The sequence below is a fragment of the Zonotrichia leucophrys genome, chromosome 5 (genome assembly GCF_028769735.1).
Source record: "Zonotrichia leucophrys gambelii isolate GWCS_2022_RI chromosome 5, RI_Zleu_2.0, whole genome shotgun sequence".
NCBI classification, from domain to species: domain Eukaryota; kingdom Metazoa; phylum Chordata; class Aves; order Passeriformes; family Passerellidae; genus Zonotrichia; species Zonotrichia leucophrys.
In genome coordinates, this window is record NC_088175.1 from 36,870,339 (window position 1) to 36,885,060 (window position 14,722).

General features: G+C 34.5%; 1 protein-coding gene across 8 annotated transcripts in view; it reads left to right on the forward strand.

Annotated features, from left to right (window-relative positions):
- The window catches only part of LRRC4C (leucine rich repeat containing 4C), a 487,017-nt gene that overhangs the window by 381,296 nt on the left and 90,999 nt on the right, over window positions 1–14,722 (forward strand). For 6 of the 8 annotated variants that reach the window (XM_064714493.1, XM_064714486.1, XM_064714485.1 and 3 more), the window contains 2 exons: window positions 7,329–7,414; window positions 8,618–8,755. The gene's annotated coding sequence lies outside the window, so the exon portion shown is untranslated. Of the gene's footprint in view, window positions 1–4,720; window positions 4,768–7,328; window positions 7,415–8,617; window positions 8,756–14,722 lie in introns of those variants that run through there. The other 2 variants (XM_064714497.1, XM_064714491.1) reach the window with 2 other exon arrangements.

Consider the following 14,722-nt stretch of genomic DNA (forward strand, 5'->3'; position numbering starts at 1 on the left):
AAAGCATGGCAAGTCCAGCAAGTAGATGTGTGAAAATCAAAGATTTTACTCCAATTCTAGTGGCAAGGTGGCTATTTGTGGCAAATTCAAGTGATGTTAGAATTTTTTTGTTTTGTCTTGTACTTTTCTAGTAGCTTGAGAATTATTCAAGGTTGAATTGATTTGCATGTATCAGTATTTAAAATAAGTCTGGAAAATGCAGGCATAAAATATGTGCTTTTTAATTTAAGGTCATACAAATACAAATGTTTGGAAAAAAGTCTGCGTGCAACCACTTTTTCCTGTGAAGGGAAATTACATGGCAACAGATTTGAGTATTATTAGAGTGGTTATTGAAAGCAAGGAGAAAATCAAGAGTTGACTCATGTATTGCTGAATTTACCTGAAATGAGGAACGTACAAGTTCGTTTATTTCTGTTTGATGATTTGAACATTTTGGAAGTAGAATCACAATCATGTTACTGTGCATTTTGAAGAAAGTTGTTCTTAAAGCTAGCAATTTTATCCCCCCACTCCTCCAGTTTTCTTCTGTTGCTGTAAATTAAACTACATTTTTGCTTTAACTCATACAGGTGCCAAGAATGATTTATAATAATAAGTGTGCTAGTTAGTCTTGCTTATTTTCTCCTATCAGCTGTGTTCTGGAGGAGATACAGGACTATCTTTTACAGTTATAATTTTTATTTTTGGGGAATAAAAAATAGAAATCACTCTTGCCCTTTTTTTAAGACTTCATATTATTTCCTTTAATTATTACTAACAGAGATTTTAAGAGTTGCTGACAACACATCCTAACTCCTTAAATGACCTATTTAGTATAATTCATATGCAACACAGTAGGCATAGGTCAAAACATCTCTCTGCAATCTCCCAGTCTTTCAGAAGTCTGGTGTCACGTCCTATATACATGGAAGAAAGGTACCCACAGCCAGAAGTGCATTCTGCTGCGTCAGTCCCGCCTTTATCAAAATCTGTACACAGGAAGTTCCTTGGTGAAACTGTGTTACATAAACCTCCTTAACAATACACAGTTCTTGTGGACAGGTAATGAGATAATAAGGAAAAAATTTGGTCTCCTTTTGCTCTAGTATTTTTTATCAGTTAGTTTTGTTTCAGAGGCCTTGATGCTTTGATAGCGCTGGCAGGCAGCAGAGGAAGACTGTCAGAGTGAGACATCTCCATTGCTTGTCTGAACTTTGGCATAAGAATGACAGTTGTCAGGAAAAACTCAACATATATGCTGATCCCCGGTTGATTTTTCATGTCTTCTGATAATTTAGACTTCACTATCCTCATATGATACCTGTTAAATTTTGTCAGTATGTCCAAGTTATTTTCTCTAGGTTACTATTTACAGCTATATTTGCACACAAAATTATTTTTACTCTGCTTATATGGGGCAGATGAAATAAGTGTATGTATACACACATACTTATGTGTTATAAAACAAGACTAGCTGACAGTCATTTTATAAAGGCGAAAAAATATTTAGAATCATAGAATATTCTGAGTTGGAAAGGACCCACAGGGGTCACTGAAGTCCAGCCTCTGGCCCTGCAATTCAGTTTTTCTTATGAAGGTAATTCTGACAAAGTATATGTGTATACATTGCTTGAGCAGGTCCAGTAGGAACTGGCTAGTAATCATTAGAAATATCTGAGAATAAATCCTTGGTGCACATTTGGCCTCCCATTTCAATGGACATCCACTATGTTTGACCACAAACTGTCTTATGCATTCACAATTTTTTCAGGTATCATTCAAAAGCAGGATCTTTTTATAATCTCAGTAATTCTCTTTCTTATCATAATCATATCCTAAAATTACATATTACTAAATATTGTATTTTATATTATTTTATTTTGATTAAATTTTTGCTTAGACTTACATATCAGTGTATTAGAAAAACCTTTATATACTTTTCATCAAGATTTTCAAACTTAGCACATTTTCATGAAATGTCTTTTTAGTCTGGCTTCTAAAAATTCAAAAATATATGCCATATCTAATAACAGTATAAATTTATGTTGACTGAAGTAGGCCAGTTTCATCTGGAATGATCCAGTGTAATTTGAAATGGAAAATACAGCTACTTCTGACACATTTGGGTAAAAGTTATCTATATTAGTTATACTTCATTTATTTGAAAGACTGGGACTTGAGATGAACATTTTTGTGTTGGATAATTCATTTTAACTTTATTTTCAATAGTGAATAAATCCAGGACACCAGAGTACCACAAGGAAAAGCAGGATATCAATAAAACTCAGAGAATAAAACCAGATGACCCACAATGCCCTGTGGACAATTTTGCATAAAGATCATCACTTCTTTAGCTAATAAACTTGTTGAGGTACTGGAGATACAGGTGTTGTCTCATCATTCTTAATATCTTAATCCCACTGTTCTGGTTTTAAGGTTGCCTTTTCAATATTTTCATTCTAAATTTAAAAATATAAGACTTTGTGTGAAATATTTCTAGTGCCTAGATTAGCAGAGTGGGTGCTATTTATTCCTCTGAGACCCTGCAGTAGCTTCCTATTCAATAGACAATGATTAATATCATTGCAATGGTGAATTCAGTTCCCAGGACAGTATAGACAACATTCCTAAGCAATTCCTTCTCACTGTAGCTCCCAGTTTTCATATTAATAATAGGGGGAAACCCCCTAAAACTCTGGGGTGGTTAAAAAACAGGTAAGATAGGCCAGAGACATTGTGGGCTCTTGTAGGTGTTCTATGTCTCTGCTGGATGTGCCTTGAGATACTTGTTCTAATCAGATATATTTTAAGCAGAACACTGGACTGGATGACCCCTTCCTTTCCAAAGTAGTGACTGTAATTTAATTTGTCCCTTGTAAATATTAATGGGAAAAAAAGCCAAAAACATGACAAAACAAACCAAAGGAGAACACCAACAAAACCCAAACCAAGAATGTTCAAGGAAGAGTATCACATTCTGCAACAGAATATTTCCTCTCTTCTTTGTCTTTAACTTCTCTGGTTGTTCAATAAAAAGTGTAAAGGTGAGGTAGTTTTTATAAAAAGTTTGGTAAAAGTTGTCAGATAACAATTCTGAATCTTATGAAAAATTAATTATACATGGTGCAATGCTTATTGAAAGAAATTGACTTTTTAATTAAGATATGAACATATAAATCCTTTCTAGTTTTCCTTTTTATATTCATCCTGACCTTCCCATATCACCTTTGTCCTCAGCCATGTTGTTCTAAATTGCTTGCTGTTCTAAAATTGTTTAGTGAGTTAGGAAATGGTCACACAATGAGGAGCATACTTTGTACTGCTTAGACCATTGAACTCCTGAGCAAGTTAGAAAATTTTCTTCAGGTCCTTTGTCATCAATGTCTTTTGAAGAATGATAAAAAATTATGGTGACATGATGGTGACAGTATTGTCTTTTACCTACTAAAATTTTGAATGAAATTGAACACAAATCCCAATTCTTGCTGTTGATGCGCAAGTTCTGTGTGATAACTATTGCAGAACACTTACCAGATGCTTTGTGGGTCTGTGAGATGATTCCTATACATGGATTGTAGACACACTGCCATGAAAAGACCTGCATCAGTACAACTTAAAGTGTGGGTGTTTTGTTAATTGAAAGGTAATAAGTTCACAGGGTTTCATAGATAGATAAATACTAAAATGTTACTAACAAATTGATATTCTTGATAGAGGAGCATGATAATTAGTTCCTCATAGTTTCCTTGGAAATGTGCTTCACCTCAGTCATTACTGCTCAAACTCATCATCTAACAAAGAAAATTACCATATGATTTTATCATATTATCAAGTGCATCCTAAAATAAATATAATGAGTGAAGTATAGACGATGTTTGGAAGTGCTGATACCAACTGCCTGAAAGTCTCACGCAGGGTTAGTTACGATACACTGCAGTAATGTTTTCTGACCTGGTAAGTCTGTTTGAGGATTCTCTGAATTTCTGCTAAAGCCTGACTTTAAAGTCAACCAAAACCAAAATTCCCAAACAGAGGCTTTTACTGTGTATGGGAAAAGATAACAGAAAGAAGCAGAAAAATTGAAGAAGTTATTGCAATCATTTTAATATTGTAATCATTTTAAAGATGGGCCTGAAAAATGAACTTGCGCATTGTGATTTCATTGTTTGCAAATACTTAAGAAAGCAAATTTTTGTCAGAAAAAAACATAGATTTTTGTTCATAAAAGCTAATTTTCAAATACATGAAAACTAAGTTTGATTTTTTTTATATCTATAAATTGATAATTTCATATTCAAGAAATTCAGACTGCCTTCTTTGTCTAATTGACTCATTTGTTTTGTTTGCGTGTGTTTGAACCTGATGCCTATATCTGATTTCCTTTGCTGATTTATTTATTTTCATTCTTCCTGGCTGATTTTAGGTTTTGTATTTGTGCTCTCTCGGACCCTGCAGATTCTACCTTCTCTTCTTAACCTTTTTTCCACAGCGCAAAGCACTGTACTGACTTTGGTCCCATGCAACTTCTCGAGCATATGGACCTGTTCTTTGTTCAGATCACTTTCTCCAAGACTGATATATCTTGTTGGAAAATATTTATTGGCTATTTATTTATAAATATTTATTTGCATAGAGAATTCTGACCATGTCAGGAAGTCCTTTTAGATATGTCTCCATTTGTAATGGATGAATTTTGTTGATAGTAACCAGCTGATGATCCCCTTGCTTGTGTTGCCAGATCCATTTCACAAAGAACAGCAAACTTGTGCCTGGATTGTTACAGAGGTATTTTCCCCAAATGACCTGTGCTTCTGCAGCCCCACAGTGCTGTTCTGCACTGATAACGTGCATGCTCTCTTCTGTGCATTATGACAGTCTGAGTGACATGCCATGCAATGAATAATAATGTGTCATAGCTGCAAGTAGTTAGAGCTTCCCTCACTTCTAGCACCTCGCCTAATGTGCCTCTCCCACACAGTTTTGTGACAAAGGGCTGAGGTATATTTATATACTTGCTCTCATTTAACCAAAGCAGAAATTCTTGTCATTCTAGAGCTTATCATATAAGGTCTTCATCAGCATGGTTTCCCTATAAATATCCCACTTAAATATCTTAGAGAATAAAATCCCAAGGATGGGCATTGGTATAATACAGAACTAGCCCAGAGAAAAAACATCAATCAGTTTGCTAAAGTGGGAATATATAAAATCCAGGTATTTGAAGTTTTTTGCAGCAAAGTACAGAAGAGGTATCTCAAATGTATCCCGTGTTAGTATTAGCATATTCTGGAAATAAATTCCCATCCATGAATAAATTGCCTAATGCATATTCTCTCTGCACAGCATTGCCCCAGTAATTATGACAAGCTGCAGTTTGTTTTGAGTTTATACGGTTTTTTTAACTGACCAGCAGGCTTAATGACTGACTCATATCTTGCCATGCACTGCCTCCCACCTAATACCATAGTGACAAGCTGCTCGTTTTCTTCTGCTGAAAAGAAATAAGGAATAGAAATTAAGTCTTGCAAAAAATGAGACAGTTAGCAATATCAGTATGATTAAACTGACCTGGATGGTGCTGACTACCTGCAAGGTTACACATAGACCTTAAACATTTAGCATGTATTAATTTCTGTTATATTAGGAAACAAATAATTAGTATTCTTTTCTGGAAGGCTTCTAAAATTGAAAACATATGGAGGTAGCTGATCAATGCACTTAGACAAAATCTGTAAATCACAGAATTTTCCAAATTCACACATTTGAGCACCTTTTAGAATATCTTTTAGAGATTTTGTTTGCAGAATAAAGTCAGGTTTTGTGATGTTCTGATGTTCCTCAGAAAATTTTAAATTGAAGAATTTCAGCAAGTGCAAATTCTTGTGTGAGTAATAATAATTTAAGAATTTCTGATCTTAAACACATTAATTTAATAGGAACAATGCCAATGCTGCTCTGCCTACAAACAAGCAAAAAATCCTAAACTATTGAGTTCAAGGACCAATCTGCATCGATCTCTCTAAAAATATATACTTTCTAGTATCTAAAATATAGTTTATTTTCAAATATATATATAAATTTTGTCAATTATTTGTCACACATTTTGGAATATTCTTTTAAATAAATAGCTATTCCTTAAGTCTTTCGAACTATAAAACCTCCATGTCAATTACATTCAAACATGAAAGCATTTAGACATTTCCATTTTTCATGATAAACATCTATGTACATAGGTTATGTATCTCAAAAAAAAGGCAGACACAAACCAATTTTTGATTCTTCTATCTGTACTAGTCATGCAGGAAAAGAAACAGCAATTTACATACAATTCTGTGATTTTCAATAGCCATGTGAATTCTTAAAAAAATGCTAAGGGACCACAATTCTGTAAAATCATCACTTTGAAACCACATATTTATTGTTTGTTTTCATATCAATAAATAACAAGAGATAGATTTCTTTTTTGTTTGTATTTATTTTCCTAAAACACCTGAGGGAAGGAGTATTAAATAAAAAAACAAACTGATTTGTGTTTAATTATCATATTTCTTGGGGCAGATTTGAATATGAAATTAAAACCACTTTTGAACCTTAATTTTTTGAGAGATTGTATTACAATTTTTCTTTGAACCTAATATTTTCTTCTAAATTTCTCTTCCAGAAAAGAAATGCTAGTAAAATGTACTGTATGTGCTTTAGTGTTATAGATGGTTAATTCCTGCTTCCAATTCTATGCCTTCATGGATGGAGTTACTAAATGTGTTTTCCAAAAGTGATGACTCATTGTAGTTGGCTCATCTTTGGAGAACACATTTTAACTGGAGCTGGATTTAGCAAATATTGCTGTGCTGCCTCTGAAAATAAGGCCCCCATGAAACATTTTAAGTGAAAGGTCATTTCCTTTGACCTCCTGATTTTTACAAAATGTGTTTTCCATTAAGTTTTGAAGAACTTTGGAGAATTTTTCTTTAGCCTCTTATTCTAATTTTCTTAATATTAGACCTTCTTATTGTTCAAAGACTATCAGTACTGTGATTTTTGGAGCCAGTAGTGCTCCTTATCTCTTACAGAATTTTTTTATATTTTATAGTTCCACTGACATGCACAAAGGATTGTAAAGCAAATACAATTTAAAGGAAATGCAGCCTCAATCTAAGCTAGGAGAAAAGTGCAAGGAGAGAGAAATAGAAGGTCTGAAAAACAAAAAAGCATTTAGTATAACTCTGGAACAAATCCAGATTTCTGTGCATCACATCTTGTGGTTCCTTTGCTTTTTTCCCCACACTCAAACAATTTATAATAATCATGATGTGCAGTTTCTTAAAACAATGTTACATCCCTTACAGGTGTTTTATCCCGTTCATCACTGGAAGTAATCCCTTTAACAAGAAACTCTTCCCAAGACCTTGAAGATCAGATGTGATTCAGTAAGGTGAGTATTGATTTAATACTTAGTATTGATTTAATATCTAGTACCATTCCCCCTGGGAATGAAGTTCAGAGAATTTGTAGGAAAACTTAGCCTAAATTATCACTGAATAAAAAATAAATGAGAAGAAAATATTGTTTATTAATACAATAAAAATAAAATAATAATTTGAATATTTAAAATATTTTGTAAGAAAATAAATATTTAAATAATCATTATTCTTGCCATCACATTCACCACTTGTGACTGACAGCATTTCGTCTTATTAGGGTGTCTAATGTGGGGTAAATAAAGAATGAGAAAATTTCTTAACCACAGATTTTTTAAGACCTTTTCAAAGGATCCTGCCCTGATGGGGACAAAGAAGTTTATTTGTATTAAACCTGTTTCCACTCATTGTCTCCAAAATTTAGAAGTATCTTTTCCGCTTGTAACATTTCCAGGGCTTAAGTGCAAATCCAATGAATATTGGTCTTGGCTATTCTTCTGCTTATAGTGCTTTATGAAGTGAAAGTTATGGAACAATTTTGTCTTCTTTTTAGAAATGACAATACAGCAGACTAGGCAGGCTATTGGTCTGCTCTAGAGTGGCAGTAACCCAGTAAATTCCAAAAGAGTTTCAAGAGGCTCAGCATTGTCTTGTAGTGTTTCATCCATCTCTCTAAGATCATACTGAAAGATGATTAGGTATTTCATATGCTCTTTAAATGATGTAGAGTTTTAATGTGTTTGTGGAGATAGAAGGGAGAGCTGAGCACCTGATGAAAAAATCCAGAGGTATTAAAGTTGAAGAGTAATTTTTCAAGTAACCTATACCATAGTTCAGAACATTGGTGAGTATAAATACAGTGCTTCTTGCCTTTGTTCATTTCTAGGTCCTAAATTGTTCTCTGACTTCTCATCCTTCTAGTTTATGTCAACATAAATGTACATTTACACTATAACACACTCAGGCATCTTAAATTATTTGATATCAGGTGTTGACTGCTAGGGTACAGGAAAGAATGATAATTATTTAGAGGGATGGCTTTTTTACCCAATTGCTACCTTATATTTTCCAATCTGCCTTGGCTGCTGTAGTGCACATCACGTGGTGATTATGGGGTCAGGTCATACACGCACACTAGTGGAAGACTTTACGCTCCCTAAATAAAGGTGAGTCCCTCCTGTTTAACACATGCAGTAAGTATTATTTCCATTTTACAGGTAGAGAGGCAGGTGTGGAGAGAATCAAACAGCCCATCTTGATATCATGCAAAGACTCTGGAAATACAATTCCAGTGAGTCCTGGCTATAACACTTTTGATGCCCACATCACTAGCAGCAGTCCTACAATCACCAACGGTAAGAAATCAGGTCCTTATATAATATGCATTATAGTCTTTCAATGCATTTGAATTTAGAAAAATCTGGGAAAAAACGCTTATGTTGTTTACTGGTGGCCAAGGATGTGCCATTACTACTTTAAGGGAAAAAAAAAAATAAAAGGAAAAGGGAGTAGAAAAAAAAGTTGCTCTGAAAGTACAGGGTTTTTTTCATATTGACAAATGAAGATGAAGTGAAAATATTTTCTCATGTACAGATGATTCCCCAATGTTGAACATAGGAATAGAAGATGCTGAAGATACTTAGCTGAAGTAATTTATTTTATATGTACCTGAAAAGAGATCTTGAATATTAAAGTTATCTGCTTTGGAAATGTTATTTATGGCACAAAATTTTCATATTTTCTCCATTTTGACAATTTGCCCTCTCTATGCAACAGTTATTTTCCTCCCCAGTTTATTGAAAGCTGTAACTTTCTTTGCATGGTTAAAGCAAACCATCCTGCTTGTTGTGATGAAAATTTAGAGATCTTGGATGTTACCTTTTCTTTGGCTCAGAAGTTAAATTGTAAATCTTTTCCCTGTGTCAGAATTTCACTTTAAATAAATGCTAAACATAAGGACAAGATAGGAAAATGTGGCTGCTAGGTTGTCTCTCAATATGTGGAAATTGTATTTTCCAGTCACAATAACTCCACAGGAGAAGAAATTAGGATGTCTGATGCATTCATCTCTGTGTCAAAGTATCATATTTTTGCTATTTAATATTCACTGAGGGAAAAAAAGGCTGTCACACTATAAAGATATTATTTTCAAACAGATGGATTATTCCTGCCCAAATCTAGTGGTCTATATTCTTAAATTTTAATTCTCAAAAATTTAATTTTAAAGAAACTCTCCCTCTTTTTTACTCTACTAACATTTTCCAATCTCAATGATTATATAATTGTGTGATTTAGAAAACCAAGTACATATTAAATGGGCCATGGATATAAAATAAAGAATGCTCTATTCTCATTTACACCTGCATTAATCTGGAGATGGTCCATTGAAATCAAAGTAATTCCTCCCTATGGAATGAATTCATGACAGCTTAATGTCAATGGTGCTCAGTCCTAGAAAGGAGAGAATTCTTCTCAATCCAAATCCTAAGCCTGAAATTAATAGCATAAGAAAATCACAGGATTTGGGTACTATTCTCAGAACAGCTATATGGTGAAAACACTTGAAATTTATATGTCCCAGTCAGAATTGCAACATGATTGCAAGAGATGAATTAGGAAACGTTTACCTTTTTTCTTTCTCCTATTTTTTTCCTCCAAGCATAATTGATTTTAGAAAACAAAGGAGACCCTCTGCTAGTGCAGAGTTGAATGCTAAGCACATAACTCTGATAAGCCCACAGTAAATGAGAAACTAAGAGCACTTGAGAAAAAATATTTTCACCAATTAAATATGAGATTTCTTATTTTTCTTTTATGTAAATACTTCTATGGACTGTTAAATTGCAGAATCATAGAATACTGGAGGGTGGAAGGGACCTTCTAAGGTCACAGAGCCCACTGCTCAAGCAGATTCATCTGGAGCAAATTGCCTGGTGCCATGTCCAGATGGCTTCTGAATATTACCGAGGGGGGAAGGCTCCACAACCTCCCTGGGCAACCTGTGCCAGTGCTCTTACTGTCATAGTAAAAAATGTTTCATGATATTCAAAGGGAGCCGCTGATGTTTCAGTGTGTGCCCACTGCCTCTGGTTCTGTCCCTGGGCGTCACTGGCTCCATCCCCTTTGCACCCTTCCTCCATGCACATGGAGGCATTAATAAGATTCCACCAAGCCTCCTCTTCTCCAGTCTAAACAGTCTCAGTTCTTCCAACCTTTGCCCATAGGAAAAATGCTCCAATATGTTGTCCTTATACTGCCTTGTTGGACTCTCTCCATTCTGTCCATGTCTCTCTTGTAGTGAGCAGCTCAGATCCGGGCACAGCACTCCAGGTGTGACCTTTCTGGGGCTGAGCAGAGGGGAAGAATCACCCCTCTCCACCTATTGGCAATGCTTTGCCTGGTGCAGCTCAGGATGCCATTAGGACTCTTGATCAGCTTGGGGAACTGGTCTTGTCTCTGCATAACAGAAAATTTGACAATAAGTGACTCAGTTCCATAAGAAGAAATTCTATAAATTCTCTTCAAACAGCAGGCTGTTTTCAGTCATGGATGGTTAGCATGGAAGATGAAAATTTGTACAAATGTACAACAATTCTAAATTTGTCCTATTTACCCAACTGCACAAGGAACACGCAATAGGCGTACAGAAGTTTTGAGAATGTGGTTCCCTCCAAATGTAAACAAGAACCCCCACCATTCAATTCCATCTTTATTAGAAACAGTTGTTATTATGATATTATGAAGAGGTTAGTTTATAGAACAGTCAGGTACACATCCCTGTGCCAAAATCATGTGCTGTGGTTTTATCCAGATTTTCCTGGAAGGAAGATAGCTTTTCTTTTACTTCTTCCAAGCTGCTGTGACCCAGTAGAAATTACTTGCAAAAAAAAAAATCTCATTAGAACTGTAAACATCAGGAAAAAAAAGCCCATGAAAATCAATAAATGAGATAGTATCATTCAATTGATAATTTTGATGGCATGCACCTGATTTTATTGCTTTTTGTATTAAAAAAATTGAACAATAATCAGTGAAATCACATAAACAGGAAATTATATACTGTGCGCTCCAATCACAATAGAATATTTATGTTATTTCTTTTAGATTATATATAATGTATTTTATACAGTCTGAGAGTTTTAGGAGATCCATTGAATTAATGAATGAATTAATAAACTTGAGCCTAGATCTGTGCAGTCAAAAGTATGTTTGCCAGCAAATTTTATTCCCTTTTGAAAGTAGAAAGCTCTAATAATTCAAGTACTCTGTCCATATGCAAACATGTTCTTGTCAGCAATACTAAATAAAATAGAAAGAATAACATTTTATTTTCTTTATGATTTCCTAGTTTTTATTTAAAAGGAGTGTGGGACTGTCAACTGACTTAGGAAAGTGTTGCAATTGTTTTTCACTTTGTCTAAGTAAAGCAATCTGTTTTAGTGATTTTTTCCTCAAAATTTGGTTCTGTTTATTCAATTACAATGTTTCTCTACTCCTTTGTTTAGGGTCAGAATCCTTTTCTCTTAGTCTTTAGCCACATTTCTCTTCCACCAAATGACTGAATATTGTGAATGTTTGGTCATTTCCACTAGTCTCTTACAGTGTTAGTCATACACAGAATTCTGTACCTGGCCTTGTCTGCTGGAAAGGAAAGCAATCTATATAGCAATCTTTATAACAGTGTGTTCTTCATGTTTATGATGTGAATATTTGCCAGTACATACATTTGAATTTTGTTATCCTTCCATACTCAGCACTGGGCAAGATTGATGGCAATATACAAACAGCAGTGTTTCAAGGCAACAATATATAATGTGCTGGAGGAAAAACGTAACAGTTCTCTCCAGAGTTAATGATAGCGTTTCAACATTTGATTAAGAAATGAGTTATTGTGATAGTACCAAAATATTTATTTTAAATAGGTTTCATATGTGTGTAAAATATATGCTTCTAAACAGATAAATGCAATTTTTTTTTTTTTTTGTATAAAGATATTTACTTTTTCATGTAGCATGGAATGTTATCCTGTAAATATTGCAAACTAGATTGCTTTAAAGTTATGTTCTAAGAAAATAATCACACTATCTTCTGTGTTTATTGGGTGATAAAGCCTAATCGATGTATTAAAGATAACAAAACTTTGAGATCATATCATAGCCTAGAGCATGTTGCAGTTTGATACATTTTTTTGTTTAGCCACACATATGCCAGCAAATATATAATCCTTTTATATAGAAAGATATGTAATATATTTAGGCAGTTATCTGTTGTAAATGTGTGTTTTGATGTCATTTGAAAATGCACATATTTCTATCATAAGTATCACTTTGAATCAACAGAGATACAGTAGCAACAGCAGAGTTAGATTCTTATTGGATGCTCAAAATTGTGTATCTTCTGCACCTGACACCTGTATATTTGTTTAATTCAGTTATAGAAACCTTTGCTTTCACTCACAGATTCTTTAATAGTAGCAAGAATTTTTTCAGGAACTTCTTGAAAAAACAGTGGAGGAAACATATTAGACTGTGATGTTTTTATCCTTCTGGGAAAAGGAGCAACCTTGTGGTTTTTTGGATTTTGAGTAGTTGAAAGAAAAAGACTCTTATAAGATGTTTGTAGACCCAAAATACACCACCAGCATCAGTGAATCAGAGAGGAACAAAATAAGCTCACCAACTGAGAAAAAGATTGTTACTTGTCAGCAAGTAACTTGTTACTTCATGTCCTACCACACTTGCAACCTTCCTCAAAAAAACCCAGAGACTTTTTCAGCATATTGGAAAGACTGCTAGGTTTGGTTATTTATTATTGCTACACATGCAGCCTTTCACCCATTGCAGATAATTTGTGTTTGCCACTGATTTCAGGGATAGTAAGATCAGATGATAAATGCGCCCAGTTCCAGTTGCTTAACTTATATCTAGTAGGACCTTCTCACCAGAAAGCTTGTTGAGTCAGTAGAATAAATCTGAAAGTCAATGTTAATGATTCAGTAAGTGTTACTTGACTGAATTCAGCTAGCTTATGGATTTTATAATTCTGGAAAAACTTCTAATATGACATAGAACTTACACTTTATTTTATATTCACATATGTCAATTTCACACAAAAGCTGAAGCCTGAGTAAGGCTACCAAACATAACTTTACTATTTGAGGGAGGACTGAGCAAAGAGCTAGTTATATTACAATGTGCATGGAATAACTCAGTTACTGCTTATAATTTGAAGTTTGTTATAATTACCATTAAAGCACCTGCCTTTTTTTTTTTTTATTTGGGTTGTATGGAGGAGTTGGATCTATAAATAATATCTTTCTGATTTGAGGAGAGACAAGTGCCAGCACATACATCACCCATTTTCTGTTTCCATGAAGTGAGTATTGTATCTGACCTTACACATACAAAGTTTTCTGTAAAATTTCCATTTAAGTTAGATCCCTGAGAGAAACAAGACATAAGCCCAATTCTGAGCACTTTAGGTGATATAGATAAGTACATCTAACATACCTGGGTAAGCAGGTAAGAGCACAAAAAACATGTCAGTATTTCAGTAACTCAAATTAGAGAGCCAGTTCAGAAAACTCCAAAATGCATGTCTGAAGTCATTGTAATCAAACTGTGGCAGATTTGATAGGCGAGCCCAGATGTTGCATTGCTGCATTGCTGTCACAGCTTACTGAAGGTAGGACTTCAACTCATTGAAACCTTGAGGCTGTTCAAAGGGCTTTTGCCCTTGAACAGCTGCCAAAATGGAATTTTAGGTAATTTTTATGTGCAAACAAGTTTTAAACAAACATTGATTTCTGTAATTAGAAATCAGATTGTCTTTCAATGCAAATTATTTTCATTATTACAGTTTTTGCAAAGATAACTTTATACCTTGTTTCATATTACAATTGTGCCTCTACATCGGTGGCCAGAGCTGGTACCTGTGAATTCTGGTTGCCCTGTACTTCTTTTGCAAAGACAACTTTATACCTCATTTCATCTTGCTGTCATTTACTCTGCCTCATCGGCTAGGCTGGAACCTGAGAATATTGGTTGAGCTGTCAGAATCAGGCAGGCTTTTAAGAAAATGAGTTTTGACATTCCTTTCCTTAAGATGATCCCTTGTTTTTCAATTACTGCTTTCTGACTCGGAGATTTCTTAAGGTAACCCTGAGTTTGTTCCCAGTCTGTCAAGCAGGTGGCAGCAATGCCACGTCGGAGCAGCTCCCGGCCCCTTTCCCTGACATCAAGTGTTAATGCAATTGACCAATCAGTGCTAAGATGATGGGAGGTAATTGGGTAATTGTATTTTACTGATCACAAGCAAAGAAA